The 23,764-nt window shown below is 32.7% G+C and overlaps 1 protein-coding gene across 1 annotated transcript in view; it reads left to right on the top strand.

The window, feature by feature from the left end:
- LOC126893421 (neurotrimin-like) overlaps positions 1 to 23,764 on the top strand; it is a 792,502-nt gene that overhangs the window by 754,549 nt on the left and 14,189 nt on the right. The window lies entirely within an intron of this gene.

Genomic DNA, 23,764 nt, shown 5'->3' with positions numbered 1-23,764 from the left:
TTATCTTCCCTCCTTCATGGCCATTTTCACATATTTTGGCTCCCAGGTAAATATTTTCTTTGGCTCTTTTGAACGAGTATGTTTTTTCTCCATCTATTTGTACTATGATGTTATTCTCTTTTTCTTTTTGGATCTCTCCCATTATCATATACTTCGTCTTCTCTTCATTTATTTTAAGTCCGAATTTTTTGGCTTCTGTTATTATGTTTTTCATTAACTTTTGTAGTTCTTTTTTGCTTGTTGCTAATAGCGTCAGATCATCTGCAAATGCTATGCATTGGTGGCCGTTTTTAGATATCGTTTCTTGCATGTTTATTCTGCTTTTCCTGATTATTCCTTCCAATGTTAGATTGAATGCCGTTGTTGATAGTGGGTCTTCTTGTCGTAATCCTTCCTTGGTTTCAAACTTTTTGGATGTATACCCTTTCCAAGCTATTTCGTTTGTTGTGTTTTCCATCGTCATCTTTACCATCCTGACAATTTTATCCCCTTGGTATCCCCAATTCTTTCATCAGTTCGTACATCTGCTGTCTGTTTACTGTGTCGTAAGCCTGCTTAAACTCTATGAACAAAGCATATAGACTGTTTTATGTTCGTAACAGGTAGGCTGTATTTCTTCTAAGGCAAGTATTTGGTCACTCGTTGATCTGTTGTTTCTAAAACCTGCCTGGTATTCTCCCAGTATTTTTTCCGAATATTGACTTAGCCTTTTTCTTATACTTTGTGCCAAGATTTTGTAAACTATTTCTAATAGTGTGATGCCTCTGTAGTTTTCGCATAGCATTCTATCACCTTTTTTATGTATAGGGCATATCCTTGCTATAGTCCACCCTTCTGTCATTTTTTCTACTTCCCATATTCTTTTTATCAGGTCATATATCTCTTTCTGTAGTCTTTTCCCTCCTGCTTTTATCTTTCGGCTGATATTTCTGTTATTCCTGGGCTTTTGTTATTTTTAAAAGCTCCTTATTTCGTTCTTTATTTCTTGTTCTGTGGGTATTTCTATTTCTATCGGATCATCTTCAATTTCATAGTTTGTTTCATTTTGTACTTCGCTTTTATTTAGCAGTTCTGTGAAATAGTTTTGCCAGTTTCCCATTATTTTTTCCGGCTCATTTATCAACACCCCTTTATCATCTCTCATATATGGGTTGTTTTTTTGATATCCTCTTTCCATTTTTTTTTTGCTTCCTGGTAGAATGATATTATTTCTTTTTCATCATCATCATATATCATACATCTCCAAGTGGAGCAAAGGGCACCTTGCGGTGTTTCAAGTAGCATGAGGAATGATGGTGAGGTTACTAGTCCCACGCATCATCTGTTGAGTTCCGCCCAATTTTGTTTACTAGTTTTCTCCATTCTCTTCTGTTTTTTGCTATCTTTTTTGCATCGTTCCATGTTAAATTATTTTCTTTGAGTTCTTTCTCTATTGTTCTTTTCCACGTATAAGATGGTCTACCCATTCTTCTTTTGCCTTGAGCATTGTAATGTAGAGCTTGTCTAGCAATATTTGTTGCTGGTTTTCTTAAGGTGTGTCCTATCCACTTCCATTTCCGTTTTTTTATTGTATGTTCTATCCTTTCTTCATTTGTTATTCTCCACAATTCGTCATTAGTAATTTTGTTTGGCCAAAATATTCTCAGTATAATACGTAGGCACCTGTTAATGAAGGATTGTATTTTCTGAAAGAATTTTTTATGGTGTTTCCATGTTTCTGCTCCATATAACAGGACAGACTTTACATTAGCTTCAAATAATCGTAACTTTGTTCTTCTGCTGATGTTTGTCGAGGCCCATATCTTGCGCAAAGAGTTGAAAGCGTTTTGTGCGAAGCTTATTCTTTGTGTTATGTCCTTTTCTGTGCCTCCTGTTGTGTTTAGCAGACTGCCCAAATAAAAGAAATCTTTTACTTCTTCTATTTGTTTCCCTTCCAAATATATATTGTTTCCGTTCGTTTCCCCATTTGATAGTATTTTCGTTTTTTTCGGATTTATTTTTAAGCCGGTTGTTTTTGCTATGTTGTTCAATCTGGTGATTTTGTTTTGCATGTGTTGTCTGTTTGATGTTATGAGACATATGTCGTCAGCGAACTCTAGATCCTCTAGTTTTGTAAATGGTGACCATTGTATACCTGTTTTTTTATCTTCAGTTTGTTTCATTATCCAATCCATGACTATTATAAACAATGTCGGTGACAAGACACAGCCCTGTCTTACTCCTTTTTTGATGCTTATTTGTTGGGATAGTTCCCCTTCATGTTTAACTCTGGCAAAACATTCGTCATAGAAAAGCCTTATTACTCTTATATATTTGTCTGGTATTCCATAGAGTTTTAATATCCTCCACAGCATATTACGATCTATTGAATCAAACGCTTTTTCGAAGTCTACAAAGTTGATATAAACTTCCTGATTCATTTCTGCTGATTGTTCCAGGATGATTCTTAGGGTATTTATATGGTCAATACAGGAACTGTTCGGTCTGAATCCTATTTGGTTAATTCTTAATTTTTCATTTATGGGATCTTTAATTCTCTCCAATATTATTCTGGCCATTATTTTGGTAGCTACAGTGAGAAGAATGATTGGTCTCCAGTTTTCGCATAGTGTGAGATTTCCTTTCTTTGGTAGCTTTATTATAACTCCTTCACCCCAATCTTTTGGTATCTTTTCCTCGATCCAAATTTTTTTAAATAGTAAGTAGTACATATCCACTGAGAAGTTTAAGTGTGATTTTATCAGTTCTGCGGGAATTCCATCAACACCAGCCGCTTTGTCGTTTTTTAAAAGGTTTATAGCATACCTTATTTCGTCCTTCGTAAATTCGTCGTTTCTTATGATTAATGTTTCGTTTCTCTCAGTTTCTTCCATCTCTATTTGTGATTCAATTCCTTCTTCATAGAGTTCTGCGAAGAATTGTGTCCATCTTTGGGCAATTTCTTTTTGACTTGTGAGTGTTTCTCCTTCTTTCCCCATTAGTTTCGTTCTTTGCTGGCTCTTGCCCCCTTTAATTTCTTTGGTTATTGCGTAAAGTGTCCTTGTGTCATGCATTATCGCTGCTTCCTCTGCTTTTTCTGCCATTTGTTCCATATACAGCCTTTTATCTGTTCTAGCTTGTTTTTTAACTTCTTTATTTTTTTCTGTGTATTTTTTCTGCATTTCTTTTTGTTTTATCGGGTTTGTTGTTTTGATCAATTCAGTTTTGATTGCTCTTCTTTCCTTGATTTTTGTTTTAGTGTCCAGCGTTATCCATGGTCGATCAGCTTTCTCCTTGCACCCTAATATCTCTTTCCCTGCTTCCATGTACGCGTTTTTATATATTTCCCATATACCTTCAATGTTAGATTTTCCTACTTGTTCCAAGTTCCCCACATGTCTCTCCAACGTTTGTTGGTATTTGTTTGTTATGCTAGAGTCTCTTAATTTATTTGTATTGAATTTTCTATGTTTTTTGTTTGATTTATAATTTGCCTTGAGGCTAATTTTTATTTTTGCTCTCACTAATTCGTGGTCTGATGCACAGTCGGCTCCTCTCATTGCTCTCACATCTTGTAAGGAATTTTTCCACTTCTTTTCAATGAGAATGTGGTCAATTTGGTTTTTAAATTTTCCTCCTGGTGACGTCCATGTTGTTTTATGGATATCTTTATGTTGGAATAATGTTCACCCAATCATCATATCGTTTATCGAGCAAAGTTCTATTAATCTCGTGCCATTGTCATTCCTTTCTCCCATGCCATGAATCCCCATTACATGTTCCTTTCCATTATTATTACATCCTACTTTGGCATTCCAATCCCCCAAAACGATTTTTATATCCCGTTTATATGTTTTTTGTATTTTTGCTAGCAACATATACATCTGGTCGTAGAACTCTTCCTTTGTTTCATCTTCTTGTTGATTTGTTGGAGCATACACATTAATTATTATTAAGTTTCTAAATTTGCTTTGAAATCTTCCCCATATAATTCTCTCAGAGACATTCTCCCACTCCACCAATGCTTGGGCCGATGCTTTATTTAACATTAATGCCACCCCTTTTTCTTTGTCTGAGTTTATCTCTTTGCCAGAATAGATGACAGTAGTTCCACACTGTAATTGGATTCGTCCTGACCCATTCCATCTAGTTTCACTGATCCCTAGTATGCTTATGTTGTATCTACCCATTTCTGTTGCTATCTGATGTGCTTTACTTATTTACGCCATTGTTCGTACATTCCAACAACCTATAAATATGTTTTCCCTTGTATCAATTTCTCCTTCTATTGATTTCCAAGTTTTGTTTCTATTTCTTTTTTTCTTGCTATTTACCCTATTTCTCCCCACCTTGTCTGTTTGCAAAACCATACTCATATCCATTTCGCGCGATGTTGTCTCCATTTGTTGTTCTGGTTTTAATCTTAGTTTTTTGCTGGATGGGTTACTTTCATCATTTTTTCTCTTTGGTCATTTTCGCTGTGTGGAGATCTATCACTCATTGTTCTGGCTCTAGTTTTATCTATGGGAGTTTCTGAAATATTTTTCTTTCTTTGTTCATCCGTTGGCCATGTTTTGACTTCTTCTATTCCGTATTCATCTCCGTTTATTATTAGCTTGTCATATTTAATTTTCGCATTATATCCTTTTGTTCTTGCTTCTTTCATGTGCTTTAAAAATATTTTTCTTTGTTCCAAGATGGTTTTTGGGTAATCCTCATTCACGAACCATTTTGTTCCTTTTAATTTCCCGCTTGCCTTTAGGATTTCCATTTTTTTACTTCCACTTGTTAGCTCAACAAGGACCGGTCTTTCCGAGTTGTTAGTTTTACCGCCTAATCTTCTAATTTCTGTTGTCTCTTGGTCTGCTCTGCAATTTACTTCCATTTTGTTCATGACTTCCTGCACTTTGTTATTATTTCTTTTTAGTGACTATTTACTATTATGTGAATAAATATTTTTTCTACAAAAGTTTTCTTGCATTTCATTATTTTGTGCAAATCCTTCAGGTATATCGCACCCTCGAGGTAGACCGCATACTATAGTAGCACCTTTTTTTAATCTAGATTCTAGATAATTTAAATTTAAATTTAATAAAAAATCAAAAAAGGATATTAGAAATATATGGTTAAATAGGAATAGTATATTCAAGAAGAGTGGTGGGCCCAACAGACCCGAGTTGCCCGGTTACGTAAGTAAAATGTGTTGCCCGGATAAGGGTTAAATCTGTCTGTCTATATATATATATATATATATATATATATATATATATATATATATATATATATATATATATATATATATATATATATATATGTATATCCACATTTTACAAAAGATTCTAGTTTCTGTTGTTTTTTTAATAGGGTGATGCCAAAAGTTCCAATCATGAATAAGTCTTAATTTGTCTTTTATTTTTAATTACAATGTTTTTCTACAACGAATCTAGAATTTTAGTTATAAAGAACAAGCAAGTACATTTGCTACCTACTCATTAAAACACGGCTTAAGAAACAAAAATATACAACAAAATATTTTATAACAAACGATTTGTTGGCTTAACAAAACATAAGAGAAAGAAGTTTAAGTATAAAAAGAATCATTTAAACCTCTTGAAATATTGTTCTTTTCCTTTTAAGCTTCGGAGTTGAAGAACGTCGTGAATCGTATTATTTCAAAAAGCAAGTTATAAAAATAATCCTTTAAACGGGAGCTTACATTGACTATTTGGTGAATCGTTCCCTATACTCCAGGGCAATAAGGCAATAATGTACCATATTCGGGACACTTGACAAGCCACGTTGCAAATGGGTTTTTTGGGTACTATGGTACTAATACATAAATACAAAACTGCCCGTCACAGTTCGGAAGAAAATCTTAGTTATTAACAAATAAGGGTTAAAAATGACAGTCATTTTGTTTAACTTGTTATAGCCAATAGACTAAATTCATTTTGTTATTTGTAAATCACAAAAAAATTTCGCCTAGGTCAAATTTAGCCACTTTTTTATTTAATTCACAGCTACTTTCTTTATATCAATCAAGCAACCTAGCTAGCGCCATTTTGAAGTTCAAGGTATATGGTTTATGTGTAAAAGTTTGAGTAAACTTTGAACTTCAACTGAGCGGTTATAAAGCTTTAAAATTGAAGTCCTAATGAAATCTGGTCGGGGTCAGTGGAGGGGAATTATTAAAATCCCTGCACCCAAAAAATGAAATTGATTTTTAAAACATATGCTGCGATTAATATATCCGGAGCTTGTTGATGGATTTTGATCATTATTTTTTAAATTTGTATGTACTCGTGTCTTGTAGAGTACATTATACAGGGTGTAACAAAAATACAGGTCATAAATTGTACCACATATTCTGGGAACAAAAATAGTTCGATTGAACCTAACTTACCTTAGTACAAATGTGCACATAAAAAAAGTTACAGCTCTTTGAAGTTACAAAATGAAAATTGATTAGTGAAATTTGTGCACCCCATAAAATTTTTATGGGAGTTTTTTTCCCTCAACCCCCCCCCCCCCCAAACTTTTGCGTACGTTCCAATTAAATTAATAATGTGATACCATTAGTTAAACACAATGTTTTTAAAGCTTTTTTGCCTCTTAGTACTTTTTCGTAAAGCCAGTTTTTATCGAAATATTTTGAATATTTGTCAAATCCACCACACTTTAAAAAAGAAGCCACATCTCGATAAAAGATGCCTTATCGAAAAAATAGTAAAAGGTAAAAAAATTTTAAAAACACTGTGTTTAATTAATGGTACCATAATAATAGTTTAATTGGAATGTATACAAATATTTGGGGGGTTTAAAAGAACAAATCTCTTACAAACAAAATTTTTATGTAAACATATTAAAAAAGAAGCCGCATCTCGATAAAAACTAAATTATCGAAAAAATACTAAGAGGCAAAAAAGTTTTAAAAATGTTGTTTTTAACTAATGGTATCACAATAATAATTTAATTGAAACGTACGCAAAAGTTTGGGGTGGGGGGTTAAGGAAACAAAACCCCCATAAAATTTTTATGGGGTGCACAAATTTCACTATAATTTTTTTTAAGATTTTACTGCCATAAGAATGCCACATGTCCATTTTTAATAAAAAAATCTCTAATAGTTATCGATATATCGGAAAAAATCGATTTTCATTTTGTAACTTCGAAGGCTGTAATTTTTATGACCTGCATTTTTGTTACACCCTGTATACATCGTCGCTGATTTGCAAAAAGTTGCCAAGTACATTTTATTCAAAAGAGGGCTTATGTGCAAAAATGATACGAAGGTTCTACCTATTCTGTAAAACGAGGTCAAGTGTATTACTTATTGTTGTTGAGATAGTCTCATAATTTTTTGGTGCCAAGTAACATTCATTTCAAACTGGTTGTGTAAAAAGGAGCTAAGTTCCACGTAGTAAAAATATAAAGCATGTTACTTGGCCCCTTTTTGCAAATCAGCGACGACATATATCCCCATGTAACATTGCAAAATATTAGGGGGAACCCCCTTATCACCCAGGGAAATTAAAAATAAATTGAAATCGATTGTCAGACCTACCGAATATACATATATAATTTCATAAAAATTGGTCAAGCCGTTTCAGAGGAGTATGGCAACTAACACTGTGACAGGAGAATTTTATAGATGTAAATATATAGGTGGCTATAAAAAATAGAAGTTGGTTATAGAAGGGTGAAAATTAAGGGTTGTATCTATTTTTTAATTCTAGATCATATAAAATTCAGGTGAACAAAAAAATTTAAAAAAATGTTAGGCGTTAATCCCCTTTATCATTTATGGGTATAAAAAATAGATTTGAACTTATTCTTAGTCCTACAGGATATACGTGCAAAATTTCATAAAAATTGGTCAAGCCGGTTCAGAGGAGTATGGTAACTAACACTGTCACAGGACAATTTTTTATATGCAGAAATAGCTGTGAATTTAATAAAAAAAGTGGCTAACTTTGACCACAATTAACCTAGCCGATTTTTTTTTGAAAATTCCTGAAAAAATACCAACTTTTCAGATACCAAAGTAGATTTAGTCTACAGTCAATATTAACAAAGTTATTCAAATTATTTATAACCCAAAATGACTACTTTAGTGAAATGTTTTCGGAATTATATAAATGACTTTTTATTGATTTTTTTAAACACGTTAAAAATATAAGTATTCTTGTTTCATGTGGTTTCCGCAGAATTGCTGTGTCATTATTATTTTCTGAACAAGAACATTGCAAAAAAAGTTCTGTGGGATAAACAAAGTGAATAAAATTTAAACCAATTGACGAATTCTCTTGAAATTTTTTGTGCATTAAGTGGACTGTTTGACTCAACTTTTCGTGTAATATCAAAGTCTTAAATTCATTTTTGCCAAAGTTATAGCAAATTTTGCATTTTCGAAATTTTAGCCTTATTTTGCGATTTCCGAACCAACAAATGATCGGACCGAAATTATTCAAAACTGACATTTTAAACCTTTGCTCATCTTCTAAAAAATTAATATTTTAAATAAGATATTCAGTTACCCTCTTTTTACGTGTAGCGATTTAAAGGAAAAAAAACCCGCCATTTTTGACACTTATTTGTTAATATGTAACTAAAATTCTTGTCCGAACTACGAAGGGCATTTTTGTATTTACAACGTATTATGTATATAGTACCCAAAAATCCCATTTGCAACCTGGCTGTTCAAGTGTCCCGACAAAAACTTTATTTTTCTGGACTACTAATAAAATGCTTAAAACAACACCAAAAATTTAAATGAAATTTCCTCTAACGTAATTCAGTATTCATCGCTTGATATTAATGACAGGGTGAAGCTTTTGTGATACCCCTCAACATTCTAACAAAACATTCGTAAAAACATAAAACATCTGATTGTCAAGCTAAACAGAAGCATTATTTAAATTAAGGTTTCCTTTTTGTGTTTCTGAATAGCTCGTAATTATCATCATTAAAAACATTAGGTACACAATTCTGTCGCTAAGGAATTATTATTATATACCGATCTGAAATGTAAAAGACGATATCTATACTTCAATCCTTAAACAATTTTAAAAAATAACACAGCTCAACAGCCATTTCGATACTAAAGAAGTACATAAAAACGAATTTTATAAGATCGCCAAAATCGTCATACCGACAGAACTGTTCACAGGGTGATGAATAAATGGACCGCGTTATGTAATAGCGGATTAAGCGCCAAAATGTAGTTTTGAGATAAATCGGTTTAAAGATTTTAAATTTGTTTTTGGTGCTATCTCTAAAATAAAGTACTGACATATTTCATATTTAATACATTAATGCAAATATAAATAGACCTTTTCCTGTGTTTTAAATTTTTTAAAAATAATTTATATTTTAAAAGTTATTCGATCAAATGTCGCTTAATTTGTTAATGATTTTTTAAGATATGCATAACTTAAGATCCGAATACCGGATTAAAAGACGTATTTGGCGCTTAATCTGATGTTTAAAAATAAAAAATGCGCGTTATAATAATGTTTTATTAAATATTTCACGTTAATACATACTGCCATTCAAAAGTTGGCCGTCTTTGCAAACAGACGTGTTTTATTTAAATTCAAATGAGACATGTTTTCGTTAAAGTGGTGATTAGTGTATGGTAATTAACAACTAGGAAATCAGTAAGTAGACTTTCTGTCGAGCAGATATTGGTATAATATCTGTAAGTTTAATACCTTTATTTTTATTTTATTTTCAAGTGTTGCGATTTTGGCATCCAGAAACGCAATATGTCTAATCAATCTCACGTCACCTCTGATTTAACCTCCAAAAATGAATCTCAATCTACTTCTTTTCTACCACCTCAAAACCTATCTCCATCTAAAAACGAAAATCAACGATCTTATGCAGCTGCTACTCTCACAAAAGCTCCTCCACCCACTACTCCTTCCCGTGGCCAAGCTATCATAATGCCCTCCGCTCCCAACACTGTCATTTTTGATTACATTAAGGCAATCGGCACAATTGTTACGCCCAAAAATATCCATTTTGCATCACGCGTTGCCTATGGTCGTATTTGTATATATTTATCTTCTTCTGAGCAAGTACATAATCTATTAAAAACCACTCAAAATATTTCAATTAACTCTCAAATTACCCCTATTCGCAGACTTGTATCCCCATCAAAAAGAATTTTAGTGTCTAATGTTAGCCCTTCTATCCCACATGCTGTTATCGAAAAAGCTCTCTCTGATCTTGGATTAAAGACTATTACACCTCTCACTCATGTCAGATGTGGTACAACTGACGATGAATATGCACACATTATGAGCTTCCGAAGGGTAACTTCAAACGTCGGTGCTAATTGTTCATGAAAATATCCCACAAAGAATATTTATATCAACAGACAAATTGGAATCCTTCCTTTGTAAACAGCCAAATCACACTGCCGACTCCTGCCCCAACATATCCAGTCCTATTTCCTCTCAACCGAATTAAAAACTATTGATCTTATCTCTCACATTTCTCATACTAAAAGTGTCGCTAACAATGTTCAAAATTTTACTGACGACTCTCAGAACCTTCCCGTCACGTCTATATCTACACAATCACCGGAACCCGGTGACAAAAGACCTCACTCCAACGATAGCTGTCTAGAAACTCCAACCCCTAGCTTACCAGAAAATTTTTCCGATCCAAATAATCGAGATCACTCTGAAATCAATACATCTCAAATTATTCATCAACAACCTAAAAAGAAAACCAAAAAATCTAAGTCAAAAGAACATGGAAATCAAATAATAAGTGATATAACTCGCTCTACAATTCAAAATTTATATGCTAAAACTGACACCTCATTCTCCCTTCAAGAGACGCAGCTAATTGCCTTTCTTGAAAATACTTTCGGTAACTCTGACCCTTTAGCGGAAGCATACAAATTTACTACAGACATTCCCTCTCTTCTACAAGATTTAAATAAGCTATATAATGCTTCCAATGAACGTTCCTTAAAAAATCGTCTAACTCGTCTTCAGAACAAAATTAAATACAAACTAGACCCCGACTCTTACACATTCTCTGGAGATCCTACTACCGACGAATGCTACTCTACTGACTCGTCCTTACATTAACCTTCTTTTTTAATATAACGTTCACCATTCTCCAATGGAACTGCGATGGATTCTATCCTCGCATAGAAAGAATACAAAAACTTATTACAATCCACAATCCTGAATTTATCTGTTTTCAAGATACTAATTTTAAACAAAATCGCTGTGGTCGACTTAAAAATTTTGAAGGGTATCATCGCATTCGTACTAACTGTTCTAGAGCCAGTGGCGGTGCATCGATATTTGCCTCAAGCGATATATATATATATATATATATATATATATATATATATATATATATATATATATATATATATATATATGTCAAACGATGACTACCGGGACTTTTTTTAAGGTGTATATACAGACCCAAAATCTTGAATACATTACTATTTTCTACACGGTACACTATATACTTTTTAAAAAACTGTAATATTTTTGAGTTTCTCATATATTGATGAGTTCCGGTACATTTTAATTTTTCTCAGGTAACGTATTTAGTTAATTATTTATGTCAAACGATGACTACCGGGACTTCTTTTAAGGTATCTATCCAGACCCAAAATCTTGAGTACATTACTGTTTTCTACACGGAACACTATATACTTTAAAAAAACGGTAATATGTTTGAGTTTCTCATATATTGATGAGTTCCGGTACATTTGAATTTTTTTCTGGTAACGTATTTAGTTAATTATATGTCAAACGATGACTACCGAGACTTCTTTTAAGGTGTCTATACAGACCAAAATCTTGAGTCCATTACTATTTTCTACACGGTACACTATATATTTTTTAAAAACAGTATACAGTGTATAAAGAATCATTGCGAATCATCTACACTTTGAAATATTGCGATTTAAGCCAACTTACTTTAATAAAATGTTGATATGTATTAAGAATTATACAGGGTGTTGTGCAATTTTAAATTTTTTTTGCTACAACTTTCATGAATGTGGACATTTATGTATAAAAATTTATGACTGGAGGCGTCTGAGTATGTGCAACTATAATTTGATACATACGTTGATGTAGCTTATATAGGCCGCCACATATGCCACGTATACGGAATAAATTTGGGCTTAACTTTTTGCTTTTCAAGTTATCGCTATTTGTGTGAAAAAACTTGTTAATAACTTCAAAGCTTAACAGTTTTCGAGCTAATCGCATTTTTCAAATCAGCCATGCGGGTTACCTCGTAATTTGAATGGTGAGAACTATTTAAATTTTTTACAAAATGATGTTATTGATTTGTTGGTAGAATTGCCATTAAACTTAAGACAAAATTTGTGGTTCATGCAAGATGATTCACCCCCACATTATACGAGGGCAGTGAAAACATACCTAAATACCGAATTTCCTGAACGCTGGATTGGTCGTGGTGTATGGTGGTACATAGGGAGCAAAGAAATAACGTGTTTACAAGAATCCCATATACACTCGCAAACCAACTTTATTCGCAAACCAACTTTGGGAAGAAACAGATAATACAGCAGTTTGTTTTGAACCAACGATGCTATTTAATATGAGACGATCTTTTATGCAACGTATTGATACCTAAATACATTGAAGAAATTGGTGGATATATCGAACACTTACTTTGAAAAAAAGTTTAATGTTATTCAGTTTAATTACTTCTTACTTTGGTTTATAAATAAAATGTATTTTATTATGACTTTAATTTAATTTGAAACGTAAAATGTTTGATATCAAATCCTATAAAATGTTATTAAGTATCCTACTGATGTATGTAAAAAATATTAGCGTATACTATTTTTATCGTCAATCTTTTGGAAACTATCAATTTAGTCAAAAGTACTCGTATTCACAAGTATTATTGTTTTGGTTTTTTTCCTTTGTTGCCTGCAGTAATTGCATTTAAGCCGTGTTATGCAGCTGCTCTGAAAAATACGATTAACTCGAAAACTGTTAAGTTTTGAAGTTATTAACAAGTATACAAGTATATTTTTATACATAAATATCCACATTCATTAAAGTTATAGCGAAAAATAAAATTTTAAATTGCAATTTCAACACCCTGTATCTTTCTTAATATTAACATTATAATATTTTAAAGTGTAGAATCTACTGTTTATTTTTGTACAATTACTTAAGGACAACCCTGTATACAGACCTAAAATCTTGAGTACATTACTATTTTCTACAGAGTACACTATAAACTTTTTAACAAACTGTAATATTTTTGAGTTTCTCATATATTGGTGAGTTCCGGTACATTTTAATTTTTTTCAGGTAACTTATTTAGTTAATTAGTATTAAGGTGTAAATACAGACCCACAATCTCTTACTATGTCCTGTTTGGTAGGTACACTATATACTTTTGAAAAAACTGTAATATTTTTGATTTTCTCATATATTGATGAGTTCCGGTACATTTGAATTTTTTTCAGGTAACGTATTTAGTTAATTATATGTCAAACGGTGACTACCGGGACTTCTTTTAAGGTGTCTATACGAGTACAGATCAAAATCTTGAGTACATTACTATTTTCTACACGGTACACTATATACTTTTTAAAAACCAGTATATAGTGTATAAAGAAACAGTAGACTCTACACTTTAAAATATTGCGATTTAAGCCAACTTGTTTTAATAAAATGTTGATATTAAGAATTATACAGGGTGTTGAAATTGCAATTTTAAATTTTTTTGCTATAACTTTCATGAATGTGGACATTTACATATAAAAATTTATGACTGGAGGCTTCTGAGTATGTGCAATTATAATTTGATACATACATTGATGTAGCTTATATAGGCCGCCACATATGACACGTATATGGCATAAATTTTGGGCTTAACTTTATTGTTTTTCAAGTTATCGCTATTTGTGTGGAAAAAAGGTAAACTTGTTAATAACTTTAAAACTCAACAGTTTTCGAGCTAATCGCATTTTTCAAATCAGCCATGCGAGTTACCCTTGTAATTTGAATGGCGAGAACTATTTACATTTTTTACAAAATGACCTTATTAATTTGTTGGAAGAATTGTCATTAAACTTAAGGCAACATTTGTGGTTCATGCAAGATGAAACACCCCCACATTATACGAGGGCAGTGAGAACATACCCAAATACCGAATTTCCTGAACGCTGGATTGGTCGTGGTAGTCATTTTCGTTGGCCACGACGTAGCCCAGAATTTAATCCGCCCGATTTTGGTGTATGGTGGTGTATAGGGAGTAATGAAACAACGTGTTTACAAAAATCCCATAAACACTCGCAACCAACTTTTTAGGAAAAAATAAATAATACAGCAGTTTGTTTTGGTAACGTATTTAGTTCATTAGTATTAAGGTATAAATAGAGATCTTACTATTTTCTGTTTGGTAGGTACACTATATACTTTTAAAAAAACGGTAATATTTTTGATTTTCTCATATATTGATGAGTTCCGGTACATTTTAATTTTTTTCTGGTAACGTATTTAGTTAATTAGTATTACAGTGTAAATACAGACCCAAAATCTTGAGTACATTACTACTTTCTACACGGTACACTATATACTTTAAAACAAAACGTAATATTTTTGAGTTTCTCATATATTGATAAGTTCCGGTACATTTTAACCTTTTTTCAGGTAACGTATTTAGTTAATTAGTATTAAGGTGTAAATAGAGACCCAAAATTTTGAGTACATTAATACTTTCTACACGGGACACTACATACTTAAAAGAAAAACGTAATATTTTTGAGTTTCTCATATATTGATGAGTTTCGGTACATTTTAATTTTTTTGAGGTAGGTAACATATTTAGTTAATTAGTATTAAGGTGTAAATACAAATCCAAAATCTTAAGTACATTACAATTTTCTACACGGTACACTATATACTTTTACAAAAACGGTAATATTTTTGAGTTTCTCATATATTGATGAGTTCCGGTACATTTTCAACTTTTTTCAGGTAACGTATTTAGTTAATTAGTATCAAGGTGTAAATAGAGCCCAAAATCTTGAGTACATTACTACTTTCTACACGGTACATTATATACTTAAAAAAAACGTAATATTTTTGAGTTTCTCATATATTGATGAGTTCCGGTACATTTTAATTTTTTTCAGGTAGTTAACATATTTAGTTAATTAGTATTAAGGTGTAAATACAGACCCAAAATCTTGAGTACATTACTATTTTCTACACGGTACACTATATACTTAAAAAAACGGTAATATTTTTGAGTTTATCATGTATTGATGAGTTCCGGTACATTTTAAACTTTGTTCAGGTAACTTATTTAGTTAATTAGTATTAAGGTGTAAATAGAGACCCGACATCTTGTGTACATTACTATTTTCTATATGGTACGCTATATACTTTTTAAAAAACGGTAATATTTTTGAGCTTCTCATATTTTGGTGAGTTCCGGTACATTTGATTTTTTTTCAGGTAACGTATTTAGTTAATTAGTATTAAGGTATAAATACATACTCAAAATCTTGAATACATTACTACTTTCTACACGGTACACTATATACTTAAAAAAAACGTAATAATTTTGAGTTTCTCATATGTTGATAAGTTCTGGCATATTTTAATTTTTTTCTGGTAACATATTTATTTAATTAATAGAGAGCGGATTTCGTTCGGTCAATTTGTAAAAATCAGAGTTGTAATCGGGAACTCGTGATATAACTAAAAAGAGGTTACCACTTTTTTCTAAAGAAAAATTAATTGGGGTTTTTTGGAGTGACTAAATTACGATTTTGTCAGATTTAAAATCCAAAATAGTGGATTCGGTATGGTGGACTGCTTATTAGAAATTTATAGCCACTTTACACGATGCAAGTAATTGCGCAATTAATTGCACAATTTCTTGCGCAAGAATTGAGGGCCATAACCACCCCTTGTGTGGTTAGATAGTTGTTTTACTAATAAAAATTGAGGCCCATAACCACCCCTTATGGGGTTAGATTGTTTAATATTTAGAGACCGGTTACCTGTTTACTTATCTTTATGTCTATGAAAACCGCATTGAAGACTGTCAACTTATCTTTCGTGCAAAGTGCATTCGTATTTAACGAAAGGATAACACTAAACTCAGACAAAAGGGCGTGTAGAAATTACCGCAAATACTGCAGTCCGTTGAAATTGGCCATACCGCATATTCATCGATGAGTCAGTTTTTGACCGCTAGGACGAAAGCGGTTTAGTTGTTGGTGACGTATTCAAGTGTGATATAGGTATTATAAATATGGCTGAATCTAGAACACAACTTAGAGTACCTATTGCAATAACAGTGAAGAAGTAGATAACTAGTAACCCGTAATTTAAATATAATGGTACTCATATATACTATGTTAACAATACATTGCTTATTTAACGAAAAGTAATATTGTGGATTATGGGGTCGCGAGAAACAGAGTTCAATTAAGACTCGATGGAACATTCGGAAGTTAGTGAAAAAATGATCGTCAGATTTGTAGCAGAGTGAGGACAGACAGGTGAAGTTTATATAACCGTGATAAATACAAAGCAATTCCCATTCCCATCTTTATGTTTCATTCACAGGTTAACCTGAAATAACCGGACGATATCCGTTCTCTATAAACTAATTAACGAGGAATTTGTTTTAGACTTTATAAAGATAAGTATTTATTTTTCTCATCAATCAGTTTCTCGATAACACTACTATTTATCGACTAGAATTTGATGGAAGATTGTATATGGCAAATTTTTTCGAACGAATTTTTGTTATGTAGGTACTTAGTTCTGTTGTGCAAGGTACATACTTATGAAATATGTACAACTTCAATGATGTCATTACTCTTATTTCTTATTACCACCAGTCGTTAACGAAAAAAAAAAAAAACAAAGTCAGCGATAGACTCTGTCGGTAAATGTTCGCCACCTATAATATGTACAACTTCAATGATGTCATTACTCTCTTACTCCTTATTACCACCAGTTATTAACCTTCCGATGACCAACCTTTTTTTGTTATACGGATGACCAAGAGGGGGGAAAATGACCCCAGGTCAAAAATGACAATTAACAAAAAATAAAGTTTTTTTTTTTAATTTTTAATTTTGTTTGGCATCCAGTTACAAAATGAGTATAAGTGTCATGTGTAGCGTGTATGTTGAGTAAGTGTCTTGTTACTTTGCAAAGTCGACGTCATTAGCGTAAAACTACTTGTAATTACACATAATAGACGCTATTTTATTAAAGATCAACTTCAGAATATATTTTTTATTCGTAAAATATAGGGATTTTTTTTTATTTCAAAATATGAGGATATCTAGAATGATATTAAAGTCAAATAAAAAAATAATGAGTTAAAAATTAAAAAAAATTTTGAATTTATTAAACAAAAACATACGCTTGGGTCACAATTTCCCCCGCTTGGTCATCCGAAGGTTAAGGAAAAAAGCAAAGTCAACGATAGACTCTGTAGGTAATAAATGTTCGCCAAATGTTTGTGAATCACAGGTCTAATCTAAGCAAAAAGAACTGACCCTGAACTAATCACCATACATACGTTTATGTTCTATTGATCGCTTCCATGACACAATTTTTAATTTATTGGATGATTCAAAATATTTTCGTTAATTCGAATTTATTTCAGTAATCAACTCGATTCCCGTACTTTCGAATAGGAACCGAAATCTTCAATATGTAGGTGCCAATTTTTAATTTGTACGTAATAGACCTTCCTTTACAAATAGTTGAAAATAACTAATCTTATAATATCTACGTAAACCGCTAGCGGCAAAATTTTCGTGGGCGAATGTCCCGGTAGTCGTGTATATATCCATATATTTAAAATGTCTTGCAAGTCAAAACACTTTTATATGATTGATAAATAATTAACGGCAACAGCGTTGCCAGGCTCAGTTGAAGGAAAATCAGTATGGGTGTGGTCTGAAGTGCAGGTTGATAGAGAAGTCATTTTTTAGTCACCTGAAGTATGTGTTTGCTGAAGCACCACATTTGTTAAAACTCGTATTAATTTGGATGCTAATTATAGAACTGCAGTTCTCACGGTTTCTAATTACCGTCCATACAGGGTGTAGGTGTACTATTTCATAGGGACAGTATTGGTATCTCGTAAAGTAGGGGAATTTTTTTAGTGGGTAGTTACTTCTTGAGCTAGCTGTACATGCAGGCGATAATTTTTCGTAACTGATAGTGATTTATCAACGATTCAAATATTAACCATTTCTTGGGCGATGCGATTTTATGAATGTGTGAAAGTGTTTTTAGTACCTATTATTGATTAAAAGTTTGGTTCAAGAAACTTTTTAGTAAAAGAGAATGTCAGTAGTAGTTATGTTGAAAAAGTAACTATTCGTTACAAAGTACTCGGTACTTACGAATACTGAAAGTAACGATTACTATACAGAGAGGCAAACCGTTACTTTGATACTTTGATTACTCTGATTACTTCGTTACTTTGTACCAATCGTATTAGAGCGAGTAACGACTATTGTATCTACTTTGATTACTCTGATTACTTCATTACTTCGTACCAATCGTATTAGAGCGAGTAACGACTATCATATCTACTTTGATTATTCTGATTACTTCGTTATTTCGTACCAATCGTATCAAAGCGAGCAACGACGACGACTATTGTAGTTTTTATATCGGAATACCTATACAAAATACCTACCTACTGAGAAATACGATTCTCGATATGATTACCGGTACTCAAATACAACAGTAACAAAAGTAATTATAGTAATCAAAGTGACGAATACTGTACATGATTACTTTATACAAAAGTAACGATTTGTAACGAATACTCGAAAGTAACTATAATCAACATCACTAGTCAGTAGACTATACAAATTGGTGTCATTGGAATCTTTGATCTTATGGTTTGGTAATTAATATTAAAAATACTTGAAAACGTCTCGTAGGACATTTATTTTATTTATTTCTTTTACCTACCTTCCAGGTTCGTATTTAAAAAACGAATGTCGATGGTGGTCCTGAAAGTACGAAACATTGTATTATAAAACTAAACACGTATCAATGTCTTATTTCTCAAGTGTTTTTTTTAATATTTTGTGAAATAAAGGAGTTAGGACAAACATTAGAAAACGGGACTTTTTAATTATTTTTAAATATTAAATACGGATCTGGTTTCCTTAATGCTGATTTAGCAAATTTATTTTTCTACGAGCGTGCAAAAATGTCTACTTTCTCGCACGCGTTTTAGTTTAGAAAGTTTCACTTTTTCGCACGCGTTTTACTTTTCCGCACGCGTGTAGATATTTTAATATGGCCTTAAAATAATTATAATACATGCAATAAACTAATATTTAGATATTATTTACTATTTTATTTCAAATGTATCTTATTGTGTTCCTGTTTTAATGAAATTAACGCGACAATTCGATGAAATAAAATTATTTTGACTTATAGGTCTGGATCCCGCGTATGAAAAAAAAGTTGATTAATAGCAAGCTCAAAATTTGTTAATAGCTTAAGGGTGTCTAGTCGGATAAACTTTGATATATGGGAACACTGGAACAGGGGCAGTTTTAATTGTGGAACAGTTTAAAAATTTGGAACGGTCAGACCACGAAAACGGCAAATTTATTTTGTCCGACAGAATAGACTTAAACTCTCCGAACAGAGATTAAACTCTCATGCAAAAATCAGACTGCTATTTATCACCTGTCATAATTCCTGTCATTTGACATATTCTACATGTTCCACTCATTAAAACCCCCATTTGGTGATAAATAGCAGTCTGATTTTTGCGTGAGAGTTTAATCTCTGTTCGGAGAGTTTAAGTGTGTTCTGTCGGACAAAATACATGTGCCGTTTTCGTGGTGTGACCGTTCCAAATTTTTAACCTGTTCCACAATTAAAACTTCCCCTGTTCCAGTGTTCCCATGTATCAAAGTTTGTCCGACTAGACACCCTTAAGCTATTAACAAATTTTCAGCTTGCTATTAATCAACTTTTTTTTCATACGCGGGATCCAGACCTATTAATATTCGAAAGTCAAATCGGTAGACAATAACAGTCGTTTTAGATCATCGTCATGGAAAGCAAGATCGTCGTCATGCTAACTAATTATATTGAAAGTTTGGTTTTGACAACCTTGTCAAAGAATTTATTTGTGTATGTATTTTCATAATAATTAAATTAATTGATTAAGATTTGGGCATTTTTTAAAGACATAGAAAAAATATTATTCCTAACTATTGCAGAAAGTCTCTTTTCCGTACTCGACTGCTTGCCGAACTCTCGCTTCGCGTCTTTCGGCAAACTGCAGTCGCGTCCGGAAAAGTATGACTTTCTGCACTTGTTAGGAAAATAACTATTGTTTCATAAATACGCAACTTTTTCCCGATTTCAACATTTCCCTATCTTTTCTATTTTACGAGGTACCAATACTCTCCGTATGAAATAGTATACACTATACACCCTGTATACCTGTGGCTTATATTGCAGTAGTAATAAACAGTATTTATGTTACTAATAAGTACTATTGACCTAGTCGATTCATGTTTCAGTATATTGATTGTGTTGTACTTGGTATATTATATAATTAATTTTTTTACAAATTTTATTTAAACATCTTACATAGGTTCATTGCAATGAACCTATCCAATATGATATCGTATAGGTTGGGTGCTGCTAGCACCACTAAGGATAGTGGGCCCCACGACGGAAGGTCGAGTTATATACGCCCTCCGACAGTTATAATAAACTAAAATGTGTTAACTGTTGTAACATAAATCAAGCAGAGCCTGTGGTTTTGATGATTCGAATTTTTCAAATTTAGTTTTTCCATATTTTATGACCATAGTATCAAAAAGGAACATGAGCTGTAAGCCTTCAGTATCAATTAAACTAGCATAGATTATAGGTTAAGTTAGAGTATCGTTATCGTATATGTTCATTAAACCTAATAAGTAAATGGTATTCACAATATAGGCATTATCAAGTTTATTCTCTTCTCCTCTAGCTTCAAATAAAGTCGTCAAGATTAGTTAAAACGAAACTTGAAACATGTAACTGTCAAGGATGCTAGAACTCGAAATTATAATTTTAAGTATTGGGTATAAAGGAGAATTTTAAATGTGAACAGAAAATGAATTTTTTTCTTACATTTATAACTTATATGAGCTCATAAAAATAAGTATCCTACTAGATTGATGACTATTTTTGCGAGATCCTTAAAACTGATTTGTACCGGAAGCAGGCATTATACATAAATTGATTTCCGGGACAGTCCTGGAAGTCATCATTAGACGTATAGGAATTCCGGCCAGACCCGGAATTCAGCAAATGTCCCTGAAGTCATCGTTAGGTCGCTTAGAATGTCCCGGGACCCATCGTTTGACATATATATATATATATATATATATATATATATATATACTCCTCTCTTCTACCTCTTACCACTAATCTCGAAGCGGTAGTAATAACTGCTTGGTGTCCAACCAAACTCACTATATGTAGTTTATATATTCCTCCAGACTATAAATTAAAAGAAGAAGAATTAGTTGATCTAAGCTTTCAGCTTCCACAACCATTCATACTTACTGGCGACTTTAATGCTCATAACACTACGTGGGGTTCCATTCGTACATTTGGAAGAGGTAAAATTGTTGAAAACGTTTTAAATGTGTCTGGTTTTTGTCTATTAAATACGTCCTCACACACACACTTTAACTTATCATCCAATACCTTCTCCGCTATAGATCTTAGCATATGCGACCATAAATCAGCACCCTTTCTTTCCTGGAACACTTGCGATAATCTGCACGACAGTAATCATTTTCGCATCATAATCTCTTCATTCTCTAATCAGGAACATCCTAATCGCAATTACTGGAATCTAAAATTTGCTGACTGGCCAAGATACACAGTTGAAACGGAAAACATCCTCTCTACTCAAACTTTCCATACAGACGCAAACATTGCTCTTAAACAAATAACTGACTGTATAATTACAACGGCTAACAAGTATGTTGGTAAAAAAACATCATCTCTCACCCGCAAAACAGTCCCTTGGTGGAATTCAGCATGCGATGAAGCTGTCCGCAAATCCAAATCCGCTCTCAATAAATTGCGCCACAATAACACCCCGGCCAATCTTATACTCCACAAAAAACTTAAAGCCAAAGCCAAATATATCATAAAACAAAGCAAAAAAACTTCCTAGCAAAATTACGTCTCAACCTTAACAATCCATACCTACCCTAGTCAGGCCTGGAACCAAATAAAACATATACAGGGTCGCAAATCTAGTAATAAGGTTCCTAATCTTATCATAGACGACAAAGTCATCTGTGATAGCCAATCAATTTCAAACGCTTTCGCCCTTCACTTTGAAGAAAAATTTAAAAATAAAAATTGCTATTCTACATCCAATTTCTCTCTTGTCCCTCCCCCTATAAATAATTATATTAACCCTCTTGATATCATATACGTAAATGAACCTTTTACCCTACATGAACTAAAATTAGCCTTATCCTCTTGTAGAAGCCATGCAGCTGGTCCTGAAAAAATGCCATACATTTTCATAAAAAACCTATCCGATATCTCCCTTTGCAAACTACTGGATTTTTATAATCTTGTATGGAATTCCCAACAATTCCCAACGAAATGGTGTGACTCTACCATTATTCCGATAAGGAAAAAGGATCAACCCTCCTCATTAGCAAAATCTTATCGTCCTATTTCTCTTACTAACACTTTCTGTAAACTTCTTGAGAAAATTATTAATAAAAGACTACTATGGTTTTTGGAAGAATATAATCAAATTTCAAATTTTCAACCCAGATTTCGACGTAATCGATCCACTCGGGACAACCTTGCCCTTCTACAAACCCACATAGCAACAGCACTCAACGGTCAACAAGATATGGTCGCAGCTATTTTTGACATTGATAGTGCCTATGATACAATCTCTAGGAAATCCATATTAAACAAATTACGTCAGTGTAACCTTAACGGAAATATTTTTCACTTTATAGAAAAATTTCTACAATCCAGATCCTTTAAAGTATCTATAAATGGTAAGTCCTCTAGAATATGTTCTCAGCGACACGGAGTACTTCAAGGTTCTGTTATTAGCCCCACCCTTTTTATTCTTGCTATAAATGACATATGCAATAACTTCCCCAATCCTGTTCAATACGTTCAATATGCCGATGACCTTATTGGTCTTATTAAGCTTCGATGGCCTTATTAAGCTCCGAGGCATAGACGAAGAGCAGTATTATGGACAGACTCTAATAGTTTTAGGTCATTTTTGGAGGCAGACATGTAGATAAAGCAGCCGTAATCTATTTTGGAACGTATCAGAGATCTGTATACTGTAAGAAGTACATTCTCATGAGCACCCCAACAAAAGTGTGAAAGAGCTTTTATTAGATTCAGCAGTTGCTTAAGGCAGTAGCCTTTGGTAGTATTTATGTGATATTTCCAGTTTAGTCGAGAATCAAAAATCATTCCCAGAATTCTACAATTATCCACTACAGGTACGGGGTTGTTGTTGATTGAGATTAGTGGGGCAGAAGAGGTGGCTTTTCTACTGAATTTAGTAATTTTAGATTTGTTTGGAGATAAGCATAATCCTAGGTCTTGAATTTTGTTTTGAAGGAGGTCAACTGAAAGCTGTAACAGTTGACAGGAAGTCTTAACGTTTTTGCCATGGCAATATATTATATTATATTGCCATGGCAAAAACGTTAAGACTTCCT

This window comes from Diabrotica virgifera, chromosome 10 (genome assembly GCF_917563875.1).
Source record: "Diabrotica virgifera virgifera chromosome 10, PGI_DIABVI_V3a".
NCBI lineage: Eukaryota > Metazoa > Arthropoda > Insecta > Coleoptera > Chrysomelidae > Diabrotica > Diabrotica virgifera.
This window is presented reverse-complemented; position numbering and strand designations above follow the sequence as displayed.